The 14227-nt window shown below is 48.5% G+C and overlaps 1 protein-coding gene across 2 annotated transcripts in view; it reads left to right on the forward strand.

Moving 5' to 3' along the window:
- Nucleotides 1–11355: 11355 nt before the first annotated feature.
- Nucleotides 11356–14227, forward strand: part of CTCF (CCCTC-binding factor) — a 75378-nt gene continuing 72506 nt past the window's right edge. Inside the window, exon 1 of one of the 2 annotated variants that reach the window (XM_012468202.2) lies at nt 11356–11554. The gene's annotated coding sequence lies outside the window, so the exon portion shown is untranslated. The remainder of the gene's footprint in view (nt 11555–14227) is intronic. The other variant, XM_064383189.1, reaches the window with a different exon arrangement.

Raw genomic sequence — 14227 nt, forward strand, 5'->3', positions numbered from 1 at the left:
CAGCCTACCAAGTAGCTGGGATTACAGGCACACACTACTATGCCCTGCTAAAGAGGTGGTCTTGTATGTTGCCCAGGCTGGTCTCAAATTCTTTTTTTTTTTTTTTTTTTTTTAAAGATGGGGTTTCACCATGATGGCCAGACTGGTCTTGAACTGCTGACCTCAGGTGATCCACCCACCTCGGCCTCCTAAAGTGCTAGGATTACAGGCGTGAGCTACCGCGCCCAGCCTTCAAATTCTTGGCCTCAAGTGATACTTCTACCTTGGCTTTCTAAAGTGCTGGAATCACAGGTATGAGGCATCACACCCAGCCTTTCTTTTTTTTTAATAACAGCTCTTTTTGAGATTTAGTCCGCATACCAGGCAATCCAACCATTTCAAGTGTACAATTCGGCCAGTAACAGTGGCTCATGCCTGTAATTCCAGCACTTTGGGAGGCCGAGGCAGATGGATCATCAAGACCAGCCTGGTGAAACCCCATGTTGTCTCTACTAAAAAAATACAAAAATTAGCCGGGCATGGTGGCAGACACTTGTAATTCCAGCTGCTTGGGAGGCTGAGGCAGGAGAATCGCTTGAACCCAGGAGGCAGAGGTTGCAGTGAGCCAAGATCATGCCATTGCACTCTAGCCTGGGCAACAGAGTGAGACTCCATCTAAAAAAAATAAATAGGCCGAGTGTGGTGGCTCATGTCTGTCTGTAATCCCAATACTTTGGGAGGCTGAGGCAGGTGGATCATCTGAGGTTGGGAGTTCAAGACCAGCCTGACCAACATGGAGAAACCGCATACTAAAAATAAAAAAATTAGCTAGGCGTGGGGGCTCATGCCTGTAATCCCAGCTACTCAGGAGGCTGAAGCAGGAGAATCGCTTGAACTCGGGAGGCGGAAATTGTGGTAAGCCGTTATCGCACCATTGCACTCCAGCCTGGGCAACAACAGCGAAACTCCAGCTCTAAATAAATAAATAAATACTTAAAGTGTACAATTCGGGGCCGGGCGCGGTGGCTCACGCCTATAATCCCAGCACTTTGGGAGGCCGAGGCGGGTGGATCACGAGGTCAAGAGATCGAGACCATCCTGGTCAACATGGTGAAACCCCGTCTCTACTAAAAATACAAAAAATTAGCTGGGCATGGTGGCGCGTGCCTGTAATCCCAGCTACTCAGGAGGCTGAGGCAGGAGAAATGCCTGAACCCAGGAGGCGGAGGTTGCGGTGAGCCGAGATCGCGCCATTGCACTCCAGCCTGGGTAACGAGAGCGAAACTCCGTCTCAAAAAAAATAAATAAATAAATAAATAAATAAATAAATAAATAAAGTGTACAATTCAATGGCTTTTAGTATATTCAGAGTTGCACAGCCATCACCACAATTTCAGAACATTTTCATCAACCCAAAAAGAAACCCTGCACCCCTTAGCATCCTTACGCTTCCATATTCTCCTCCCTACCCCTAGGCAACCACTAATCTACTTTCTGTCTCTACAGATTTGCCTATTCTGGATATGTCTTATAAATTAAATCAGGTTAGGGCTTTCCAATTTACCCAGTTCTAAGATTCACCTGAGAACTTCCTTAGAGATTCCGATTCAGCAGGTCTGGCGTGGGGCCAGCCAATTCTGTATTTGTTCAGGCTGCATCTGCCTTTGCTATCTATCCCTACCACCCAAGGCCAGATATACAGTTAAGTGGTCCAGAAATATCTTTTAATGAATACCTCTAAAATCTGTCTGTAGCTCTGGTCTCCCTTAAATCCTCCTCCCCAACTGATGGCCTTGTCTTATCTCAAAAGCAACCTGAAAAGCACTTTGAGTGTGAAAGTACCATATGTTCAGTGTGGAAGAAGCCTGGAAACTCAAAAACACTCTCCCTAGTCCCCCCATGGGGCACAGCACTTTAGAATGCACTTTCACCACCAGGATCCCAATTAAGGAATGGAATAGCAGCCTAAGCAGGGGACAATAGAGGGAGGGAGGACTGAGGTCCGACTGGTGGAGGAAGCAAGCAAGGTAAATCCACAGCAGCCAGAGGTGGCAGTTAGAGATGAGGCTGAGGAGGTTAGCAAGGGCTTGGTCATGGGGGACCTTGTGAAGTGACTGATGAGTTTGGAGTTTATCCAAGGTACTGGGGAGCCATCCATGGGCTTGAAGCAGGCGGATTTTGTGATCACATGTGTGCTTTGGAAAGGTCACTCTGACAGCTGTGAGAGGGAGGAGGCAGGAAGCAGAGGGGAGTCTGCCACTACCATTAGAAATAGCAAGAGCCTGGGCGTGGTGGTTCACACTTGTAATCCCAGCACTTTGGGAGGCTGAAGCAGGTGGATCGCTTGAGCTCAGGAGTTCGAGACCAGGTTGGTCAACATGGCAAAACACCATCTCTACAAAAAATACAAAAATTAGCCGGGCATGGTGGCATGTGCCTGTAGCATCAGAAACCGAGGAGGCTGAGGCAGGAAGATAACCTGAGCACAGGAGGTCAGGGCTGCGTGAACCTTGACTGCACCACTGCACTATAGCCTGGGCAACAGAATAAGACCCCATTTCAAAAAAAAAGCAAGAGTAGCCTGGGCCAGAATGGGTATAGGCTGGAAGCAGAGGCTTGAAAGTCATCCCTGCTTTAGCATGGAGTTTCATATTACTACTGTGATGTCCAGTGACCACTCCATTCCTCCCACACCTGTAGCCTATACCTTTACACTTGCCTGTTCATCTTTGACTTTTACCTACTAATACTCATGAGGTTTAGTCTGATATCTCCACACTAATGTAAAACAAAATAGAAAGCACTCGAGGGCTAGGTACATCCTCTATCTATAATCTCTGGTATTACCTAGCCTAGAGCACAGACCTGGGTCCTGAGGAGGACATACTTATAGATTAATAAGTCATTCCCTAAATATATCTTTTGTCTGCCCGAGAGCCTGAAGTTTCCACAATTAAAGTCCTTCCTGGCTAGGCGCGGTGGCTCACGCCTGTAATCCTAGCACTTTGGGAGGCCGAGGTGGGTGGATCACCTGAGGTCAGGAGTTCAAGACCAGCCTGGCCATCATGGTGAAACCCCATCTTTATAAAGAAAAAAAATAAAAAATAAAATAAAATAAAATAAAAAATCAAGTCTTTCCTAACCTCGGCAACATAGTGAGACCTTGTCTCTATAAATAACAATTTTTAAAATTAGTCAGGCATGGTGGCATGTGCCTGTAGTCCTAGCTACTCAGGAGGATTGCTTGAGCTGAGGAGTTAAGGCTGCAGTAAGCTATGATCACACCATTGAATTGCAGTCTGGGCGACAGAGTGAGATCCCATCTCTCCTTCCTTTTTACCCACTGGCTGCATAGTTTCTCACTCTGTCAGAGAACATGTCTATTTTTATAGGAATCTCTGAAGATGATGGTGGAGTCACCAGGCTGGAGTATAGTGGCATGACCTCGGCTCACTGCAACCTCTGCCTCCCGGGTTCAAGCAATTCTTGTGCCTCAGCCTCCCGAGTAGCTGGGATTACAGGCACTGACCACCACAACCAGCTAATTTTTGTATTTTAATAGAGACAGGGTTTCACCATGTTGGCCAGGATGGTTGTCTATTTCCTGACCTCGTGATCCGCCTGCCTCGGCCTCCCAAAGTGCTGGGATTACAGGCATGAGCCACCGTGCCCAGCCCCTATCTCTTAAAAAAAAAAAAAAAAAAAAAAAAAGTCCTTATTTTGGGTTAAGGCAGTACCATCCAACTTGTGTTGGGATAGAAATCTTTCTCCCCCCGAAAAAAATCACATAAAATTTGGAGAAGTGGCAGAGTCAAGGAGCAAGGAGGCCCAGAGACTCCTGAAAGACCTCCCTTGCCCTTCCAAGGTAGCCCCAGGGCTAAAGCATCATCTCCAAAGACTCCTATAAAAATAGACATGTTCTCTAACAGAGTGAGAAACTCTATGCAGCCAATGAGTAAAAAGGAAGGAGAGGGCGGGGCTGAAGACCTGATACAGCAGTCCCTCATTTTTTTTTTGGAGTCTTGCTCTGTTGCCCAGGCTGGAGTGCAGTTGTACGATCTCAGCTCACTGAAACCTCCACCTCCTGGGTTCAAGTGATTCTCCTGCCTCAGTCTCCTGAGTAGCTGGAATTACAGGTGTGTGCTACTACGCCCCGCTATTTTTTGTATTTTCAGTAGAGATGTGGTTTCACTATGTTGGTCAGGCTGGTCTCGAACTCCTGAACTCATGGTCTGCCTACCTCAGCCTCCCAAAGTGCTGGGATTACAGGTGTGAGCCACTGCGCCGGGCCGCAGTCTCCCATTTTTTATGTTCCATGCCCTCTGGTAGATGTCTGAAATCAAGGATAGTCCCAAACCCTACATATAGTATGCTTTTTCAATCTGATAACCAAGATGGCTGGAGATGGCTACTAAGTGGCTAACAGGTAGGTAGTGTATACAGCATGGGTATGCTGGACAATGCAATGAGTCACATTCCAGGCAGTATGCAGCAGGATGTTGTGAGATTTCATCACTCTACTCAGAATGGCGTGCAATTCAAAACTTGTAAATCGTTTATTTCTGGAATTTTCCATTTAGTATTTTCAGACTGCAGTTGACCATGGGGAACCAATAGCAGAAAACAGTAGAAAGTGAAGCTGCGAACAAGGGCAGGGGGGACTACTGTATTCATTCTGATTTTGCCAAAAAGTTGCCAGACATCCTTTGGCAAGTCACTTCATTTCTGAATTTAGGAGAAAACTGCCTGCCTCATCAAATAGAGTTGTGAACATCACTTGAAAAGGAAGACATGAAGGTGTTTTGCAAAATGAAAAATAGAAATGGATTATAAAGAGTGATCCATGCATATTTAGAAAATGCAGATAAGAACACAGAAAACAAAATTAATTGACTTCTAAAATGTGAGATGTAGGTCTAGGAACAGGATGTAGGTCTAGTATACTTTAGAGAGCAGTCATTTGAGCCAAGAGGTAAAAAATAAATATGGCTGGCTGTGTGCAGTGGCTCACGCCTGTAATCCCAGCACTTTGGGAGGCCAAGGTGGGCGGATCATGAGGTCAAGAGATGGAGACCATCCTAGCTAACACAGCGAAACTCCATCTCTACTAAAATCACAAAAAAATTAGCTGGGTGTGGTCACGCCCTGCTGTAGTCCCAGCTACTCAGGATGCTGAGGCAGGAGAATCGCTTGAACCCAAGAAGCAGAGGTTGCAGTGAGTCAAGATCACACCACTGCACTCCAGCCTGAGCAACAGAGCAAGACTCCATCTCAAAATAAATAAATGAATAGGCCAAGTGCGGTGGCTCACACCTGTAATCCCAGCTCTGTGAGAGGCCGAGATGGGTGGATCACCTAAGGTCAGGAGTTTGAGACCAGCCTGACCAACATGGAGAAACCCCATATCTACTAAAAATACAAAATCCCAGCTACTTGGGAGGCTGAGGCAGAAGAATTGCTTGAACCCAGGAGATGGAAGTTACGGTGAATCGAGATCACACCATTGCACTCCAGCCTGGGCAACAAGAGAGAAACTTCATCTCATAAATAAATAAATAAGGCTTTCACAGGGGTCTGAAGAAAGCAGACAGTAATAAGGAAAAAAATTCCTACAATCTAGGCAGGAGACGATATGGAAGGATGAATCTTTAAAATGTTAGAAGAGGGCCAGGCGTGGTGGCTCACGCCTGTAATCCCAGCACTTTGGGAGGGCAAGGCAGGTGGATCACCTGTCAGGAGTTCGAGACCAGTCTGACCAACATGGAGACACCCCATCTCTACTAAGAATACAAAAAAATTAGCCAGGCATGGTGGCACATGCCTGTAGTCCCAGCTACTCAGCAGGCTGAGGCAGAAGAATCACTTCAACCCAGGAGGCAGAGGTTGCAGTGAGCCGAGATGGTGCCATTGCACTCCAGCCTGGGCAACAAGAGGGAAATTCTGTCTCAAAATAAAAAAAAGAAGAGACCAGGCTTGGTGGCTCATGCCTGCAATCCCAGCACTTTGGGAGGCCAAGGTGGGCAGATCACGAGGTCAGGAGTTCAAGACCAGCCTGGCCAACATGGTAAAAACTCATCTACTAAAAATACAAAAATTAGCCGGGAGTGGTGGTATGTGCCTCTAATCCCAGCTACTCAGGAGATTCAGGCAGGAAAATTGCTTGAACCTGGAAGGCAGAGGTTGCAGTGAGCCAAGATCGTGCTACTACACTCCAGCAAGGGTGACAGAGCAAGACTTTATCTCAGGGAAAAATTAAAATAAAACATTGGAAGAAAGTGGTTAGCCTTGTCGGTTGATGTTGGTAGACAATGAAAGCTTTCCAATGTCTTTAAAGGTTTAGCATCACTACTCTACACCCTCATCCAATGGTGTAAGATGACTCGCTCTCCCCCAAATACTACTGTAGACTTTTATGCCTTTGACCGTGGCTCTTCACTTTACATGTCTTCGTGTCACTTGTTAATGCTTTGTTAGTCCTTTAGACCCAGCTGAAATGAGATACTCCTGGAGTGATTTACTCCTTTAGCTGTGAGCTCATTTCTTTCCACTATAACAATTATTCCATTAATTTTGTTTGTTTGTTTTTTGAGACAGAGTCTCACTCTGTCATCCAGGCTGGAGTACAGTGGCAAATTCTCGGCTCACTGCAACCTCCGACTCAAGTGATTCTCCTGCCTCAGCCTCCCAAGTAGCTGGGATTACAGGCACATGCCACCATACCCAGCTAATTTTTGTATTTTCAGTAGAGACAGGGTTTCCATGGGGTTTTACCATGTTGGCCAGGATGGTCTCAATCTCCTGACCTTGTGATCCACCCGCCTCGGCCTCCCAAAGTGCTGGGATTATAGGTGTGAGCCACTACACCCAGCCTGTTTGTTTCAACCAGTTTTACTAGTTAAATTTTGAGTCTAAGGGCAGGAAACACATCTTGAGTCATCTTTGAAACTCCAGTGCCTAGAACAGGAAGCTGCACACAAGCAGGTATTCAATAATTATTTGCTGAACTGAATCCTGTCTCACACATGTTCTCAGTAGGTATAGAGAAAACAGGAGTGTTCACATGTAACTATAGGCCGGACCCCAAAGAGGGCAGGAAGATTCCTGCCCATTGTTTCTTAGAAAATCAACACATCTCCCCTTCATTGGTTGATTATCTTGATTAAAGAGGTTTTTTTTAAAAAAAAAACATGTAAATGATCACAATTATTTCAAGCTTTACGGGCGGTAATAATGGGAGCCAAGGGAGCTTGGAAATACAACTGTTCTGAGAATCATAAGATAATAACATTGCTTGATCTAATTAACTGCTCATCAAATCTTTCTAGTAATTTGGCTTCCTAGGATGCTCTCCTATAGGGGATCAATATGCCTTCTGCCAGCATGAGGACTCTGGTCCACTTGCCAGTTGGTAACAGCATTCCGCCTATCAAGCAAGCTCCTACGTACCTGACAAGTCCCCAAGGAAGAAATTTGCTCTTACGGTACAAACCACATTGGGTTTCTGGTCCTGCATGTGAGGGTCAGGGTTAGATCTTTTTTTTTTTTTGAGAAGGAGGAGACAGAGTCGCCCAGGCTGGAATGCAGTGGTGTGATCTTGGCTCACTGCAACCTCCACCTCTCAGGTTCAAGCGATTCTCCTGCTTCAGCCTCCCAAGTAGCTGGGACTACAGGCATGCACCACCATGCTCAGCCAATTTTTCTATTTTTAGTAGAGACAGGGTTTCACCCTGTTGGCCAGGATGGTCTCAATCTCTTGACCTTGTGATTCACCCGCCTCGGCCTCCCAAAGTGCTAGGATTACAGGCATGAGCCACTGCGCCCGGCCAGTTTACTCTTAAGGTAGGGCCAAGTGTGGTGGCTTACACCCATAATCTCAGCACTTTGGATGGCCAAGACAGGAGAATTGCTTGAGCCCAGAAGTTTGAGACCAGCCTGGCCAACATAGTAAGACCTCATCTCCACAAAAAGAAAAAAAAAAAAAAAGGAAGATGATTTGAGGTAAAATCTTAAGATAAAGTGAACTAATTAGCTTATTAATGTTACTAGAAAGAAAAGCTAAAGTTTAAATGTAAGTCAGCTTTTAAATTTTTATTTTTGAGACAATGTCTTGCTCTGTCACTCAGGCTGGAGTGCACTGGCACAATCAGGGCTCACTGCAGCTTCAACCTCTTGGGTTCAAGTGATCCTCCTGCTTTAGCCTTCCAAAGTGCTGGGATTAATTACAGGTGTGAGCCACTGCATCTGGCCTATTTTTTATTTTTTTGAGACAGGGTCTTGCTTCATCACCCAGGCTGGAGTACAGTAGCACAAACATGGCTTCCTGTAACCTCAACCTCCTGGGCTCAAGCTATCCTCCCACCTCAGCCTCCCAAGTAGCTGGGACCGCCACAGTCATGCGCCACCCACACTCAGCTAATTTTTAAATTTTTTGTAGAGACAGGGTCTCCCTATGTGCACATCAGCTTTGTTGTTTCTAGTATATAAGTTCCTAAGTATAAGAGGAGCTATTTGTGATGAGGGGCTGAGGAGAATGCAAAATGCAAATATTCCAGAGGCATCTGTTTGGTAATTTTCCTCTAAGTTTGCCTTTTCTTTATGCTTGAGTCCTAATGTGCACATAAGAGGCAAATGGGATAACTTGGTTTCTAGAAAAAGAAGGGTCATGTGTAAATTTTTCAAATACTTCACACATTTCTAGAATAGTATCTAATGGTATAAGTAACTGGGATTAGAAATGAGAAAACTTGGGTCCTGGTATCGAGAAGCTATACCATCCCTTTTCTTCATGTCTCTACACAAGCAGATGAATGTTGGAGAAAAACCAACACACTAGGCCAACTGATTTACCTTTAAAGTTGTGATCACAAACCTCAGATGAGTACCCACTGCCACCAAGGCAGTACTATTAAGGACTTGCCTTCCCTCTCTCCTGATTTTGCATCTGTTTTCACCTTTGTTGCCCTTATCAGGAGTGGAAGCATCCCTGTCCCTCTCCAAGGTCAACCCTCCCTGTTTCCTTATCATGGATTTCACTCCTATATGAGTCAAGCAAGCCTTCTCTCTCCTATTATCATCCATCTTTCTTCCCCATAGGTGTATAAACATGCTCTGGGAATCCTACCATTATTTATTTATTTATTTATCAGATGGAGTTGCTTGCTCTGTTGCCCAGGCTGGAGTGCAGTGGCATAATCTTGGCTCACTACAACCTCTGCCTCCCAGGTTCAAGTGATTCTCCTGCCTCAGCTTCCCAAGTAGCTGGGATCACAGGGATGCACCACCACACCCAGCTAATTTTTGTATTTTTACTAGAGACAGGGCCAGGCATGGTGATTAATGCCTATAATCCCAGCACTTCGGGAGGCCCAGGAAGGTGGATCACGAGGTCAAGAGATCGAGACCATCCTGGTCAACTTGGTGAAACCCTGTCTCTACTAAAAATACAAAAATTAGCTGGGCATGGTGGCACACACCTGTAGTCCCAACTACTCAGGAGGCTGAGGCAGGAGAATCGCTTGAACCTGGGAGGTGAGTGAGCCGAGATCACGCCACTGCACTCCAACCTGGCCACAGAGAGAGACTCTGTCTAAAAAGAAAAAAAAAAAAAAAAGTGACAGGGTTTCAACATACTGTCCAGGCTGGTCTTGAACTCCTGACCTCAGGTGATCCACCTGCCTCCACCTCCCTAAGTGTTGGGATTACAGGTGTGAGCCACCACACCTGGCCCCTGCCATCTTTTAAAACATCTCTTCTTCTGTATTCCCAAACTTCTCTGTCCCTTTACAGCAAAACCTCTCTCAAATAGCATACATGTGCTGTCTCAATTTCCTCACTTTCTTGGTCACTCTTCAACCCATTCCGGTCAGGTCTACCTCCCTGATTTGATTTACCCACATGAATCAAGCCCAGGCCATCAGTGAATTCTCCAGTGACCTGCAAGATGGACAATCCAATAGCCACATCTCTGGCCCAAGTTTACCAGGCCGTACAGCTGATGCCTCCTAACCGAAACCTTCTCTTCCCAGGGATTCCAGAACTCAGCACTAGATTTCATGACTTCTTAGATGCTCCCTTTCAGACTCCTTCTCCATTACCTTCCCAATATTGGAGTGCCCCAGGATTTGGCCATGGAATTTCTCTTTACTCTTTCCTCCAAGTCAAGCCAGGGGTCATAAACTGACAGCTCATCTGTGTGGTTCAATCAGCTCATGAAGTTTTAAAAACATCTGATTTAGTTGCTAACATCTAAAAACTCAGGAGATTTGACATTTTAAAAAATACAGATTTCGGATTCCTTTAAGAAAAAACAAAATAAAACAAAACCAAAAAAATCCCCAGAATATTTGTTATCGGGCCAGCATTCTTACAACGGAACGGTCAACTGAATGGAGCAGAAGCTGCCCATTTGTTATCTAAGGGAAGAGTCATATCCCCTATAAGTACCAAAAGGCTCTCTTCTCAGAGCTGCCAGCACCTTGCAGTCAGTTCTTGGTTAACTTGACAGAAGGTTGGGAAGGGTCCGCAGGTGCCTCCTGGGGAGGGGTGGGACTGAAGGCCTCCACCCACAGAGAACAGCTCTCCCGCAAAGACAAGAAATGCACGTTTCCCCAGAATTACACAGCGCTAAATACAGAATGCTTTCGGCAAAAGGTGACTGCTATGATCGTGTTAAAGCATCAAGTCTGGTCTTCCGCTGCCTCTCCGGGCTGAGGTGGCCTGGGGACACCAATAGGAGGCCCTCCCCCTCTTCTCTCGCACCCGCTTTTAGGTGGCCCTCTTCTAGGGCGGAGAGATCACCAAAAGCCGCCGAGCAAGGACAGCCCTTCCAGTCGTCGCTCGCGCGGGAACCGACCCGGCCTTACTCGGTGGCGGGCAGCAGTGCGTTCAGTGGGCGGGTCGGGCCTGGCTGGGGCGGAGACTGGGCGGGGCCGGGCCCGGAAGCCTTCTCAGCCCCACGGACCGGCCCCGCGCGCGCTTCCTCCAGCCACCCCCACTTTTTCAACCTTCTGCGGGTTCAGGGGGCCGGAGACAGCAGCTGGGTAATCAGGTCAAGCGGGCTGGATCCGGCACCTCCCAGGGGCGGCGGCCTCCGCCAGGAAGCCCCACCCAGAGGGAGCCGGGACGCCGCGGCGCCGGCAGAGCCCACGCGCGACCCGGCGAGGGCGCGGAAGGGCGTGTGCGGCGTGACGACGCGACTCGCGGCGCGTCTCGTGACGCCATCGCGCCCGCTTTTGAAAGTTGGCGCCCGGGGCCGCCTCCCATGCTGCCCTGCGCCAACCCCTCCCCTCACCTATCCTCCCCCGCCCTCCACTCGCCGCCCTGCCGGCCCCCCCATCCGTCCCTTCCCTTATCAGCACCCGCGGCCCCGGCAGCGCCGACGCAGGCGCACTGCACCGCGCCGCCGCCATTTTGTGTCCGAGCCTGTGGAGCGATTAAACCGTGCGCGGTGCTGCTTCTTTGGCGGCAGCGGCGGCGGCGGTAGCCGGTGCGGACGCGCGGAGCTGGCCGGAGACGCCGGGTGGCCGGAGCCGTGGAGCGGCGGCGGAGCGGGCGCCGCGGGGGGTGTGGCGCGGAGGTAAGGGGGCCCGGGGTGGAGGAGGTTTCGCGGGCCGCCTCTAGGTGTCACGATGGGGCCGCTCCGGTCGGCGCTGGCTGCAGCCCGGCGCCAGCGCCGCCGCCGGGGGGTGTTTGTCTCCCTCTACCGTCCCTGCTGCGGCGCGGCTGCCGCCATTGCCCGTCGCCGCCGTGGCCCCGCCGTCCCCCCACCCCCACGCCCTCCCGCTAGGCCTCCCTCCTGGCAGCGCGCTAGGCCTCGGGTGGTGGCGGCTGCAGAGGCCCGCGCGCTCGGCGACTCCATTTTCCTTCCTTTGTCTCTGTCCTCGAGGCCGGCTCTTGGCCGGCCGATTGCCGGGCCGCGGCCCGCCCTCTGCCCTGTGTCCTCTGCCCCTCCCGCGGCGGGTGTCCCCAGCTGAGACGCTATCTCCGCCGTCGGCTTCGGCGCCCGCTTAGCTCAAGCGTTCGGACCCACTGCCGCCGCTCGCGCAGCCAGGTCCCGGTGCCCTACTGGGTGCCGGGCCCTGGCCGTCGCGTCTCGGGTTGCTCCTCCTCCAGTCCGCCCCGTCCCCGGAACCTACCCGGCCGCTCTGCGTGCCTTCCCAGCTGTTTGGCTGCTCGGCGGTCGCTCCCAGTCCGCGCGTCGCCGCCGCTGGTCTCCGTCTCCGCCGAGTGGCGCAGGCGGCGCTGCAGCGGCTGCGAGCAGAGAGACCCCAGAGCTGCCGAGAGCTCCCTCTGCAAGGCTGGCTGAGCTGCTCGCACCTCTACGCTGCCTGAGCGGGCGGGGGGACGCGCGCTCGCCTTCCCCGCTGGGCCCCGTTGCGCCCCCAAATTTGTGCGCGGGCTGCTGGCAGGACCCTACCGATGCGGGCCCCCCACGGTGGGCGGAAAAGATGCAAGTTCCGCACCAAGTAGTTTTTGTCCAGCCTGGCTCGGACTCCTCAGCCACTTGGAGTGATAGCAGCCTGACTTTGTGCGCTCAGAGATCTCAAAGGGACCGAAACTTAATTTCACTCTGATCTCAAGTGACGTGACAAATTTCTGAATTTGGGAGTATGGGCTAAGTCAGTTCAGGCGACTCGAGTTTCCCTCCCGCTTTTAAAATGTCCTAACGCTAACTTAGTACCTGATGCTCTAGGGCTAGGCAAAGACGGTTTTGCCCCAGGATTGTGCAACCCGATCTAAAACGCCAGTAGGGCAGAATGAATTTATTCTTGATTCGACTGGTAATTTGCCCATACGATGAAATATGAGAGTTGATGTTGTAATTGAATCCTGGGTCACTCGCTGCAGATGGTTTATAAATATCTACGCCTAATGTAACTGCTCTTTAGTAGGAGACTTCCTGTAGCCCCAAGTTCAGCATTAAGTAAACATTCGCATACGTAATCTTCGTACTTTGAGTTTGGATCAACTAGGAAAGTTAAAATTCCAGGTCTGCATAGGTGAGAAAGGAAGTTAAACGGGGCATGTATTTAAATTTACTCGTTCCTTAAGTTTTCTTTCTTCACTAAAAAAAGCTTCGCGTTGAGTTGCGGGAGTCTTTTGTTTTTCCTTGAATATTCTGGTGCCTTAATATAGTTCAGTGCAGCAGTTGATATATCAGTTCGGGTTGTTTTGAAGAGAAAAAAGTCTGGATTAACATTTTTTTGGTTACTTGGTATATTCTCAGGAGTTTTTGGTAAAAGGAAATAAAAAAATTTTTTTTTTTTTTAAGGAAGGAAGCTATGTTCAGTGTGTGAAGAAATTAAACAGCCTGGTCCTAAGCAAAATTGTTCAGTCCACTATGTAATCTCAATCTGTAGCTCCTCCCTGCAGTCTTCGTAGGCAGGCACGCTTTCTACGTATCCTTTTGGACCCTGCAAAATGTTCCTTCTACCCCTCTTCCACACTGAGTAACTAAATGCAGTAGCGTTGATTGAGAGTTAGGTTTGGGAATAGAATCACCTTTAATTATCTATTAGTCCAATTGTGTAATTTATTGCATTCTTTTGTCATTTTGTTTTCTTTTTTTTTTTCATTTTGTTTTCTTTTTGAAATTGTGGTTAAGTGGCATATTTTATTTATTAAAATAAGCTCAACATGAGTTAAAAATTAAAATACAGCAGGTGTGTAATGGAGTCAGGAGTAAAGCTTGTTTTCCCGGATTAGTACTGTACTCTATAGACCATAGTTTGCTTCTTGGTTTGGTTGTTTCATATACAGTCATCGGCTTCTTGGGCTTATAAGTCATTTATGCTGTTTTATTGGAAGAGACCTTTTCTGCACAGTTGCTATCCTTTGAGATTCCTATATGCCTGGAATCATAATTTGTTTTGTTTTTATTAGAAAACTAAATCTACAGAGAGAATAAATTGAGGATGAATTGATACGTTAGGGTAACCCACAGGACTGTTTTTTTTGTTGTTTTTTTTTTTTTGAGACGGAGTATTGCTCTGTCCTCCAGGCTGGAGTGTAGTGGTGCGATCTCGGCTCACTGAAACCGCAGTTTCCGGGGCTCAAGCGATTCTCCTGTCTCCACATCCCAAGTAGCAGGAAATACAGGCACGCACCACCACGCCTGGCTAATTTTTGTATTTTTAGTAGACTGGGTTTCATGATGTTGGCTAGGCAGGTCTCGAACTCCTGAGGACTCAGGTGATTTCCCCACCCCCTCCAAAGTGTTGGGATTACAGGTGTAAGCCACTGCACCTGG

Source organism: Aotus nancymaae, unplaced genomic scaffold (genome assembly GCF_030222135.1).
Source record: "Aotus nancymaae isolate 86718 unplaced genomic scaffold, 86718_ANA_hifiasm-v0.15.2.pri h1tg000030l, whole genome shotgun sequence".
NCBI lineage: Eukaryota > Metazoa > Chordata > Mammalia > Primates > Aotidae > Aotus > Aotus nancymaae.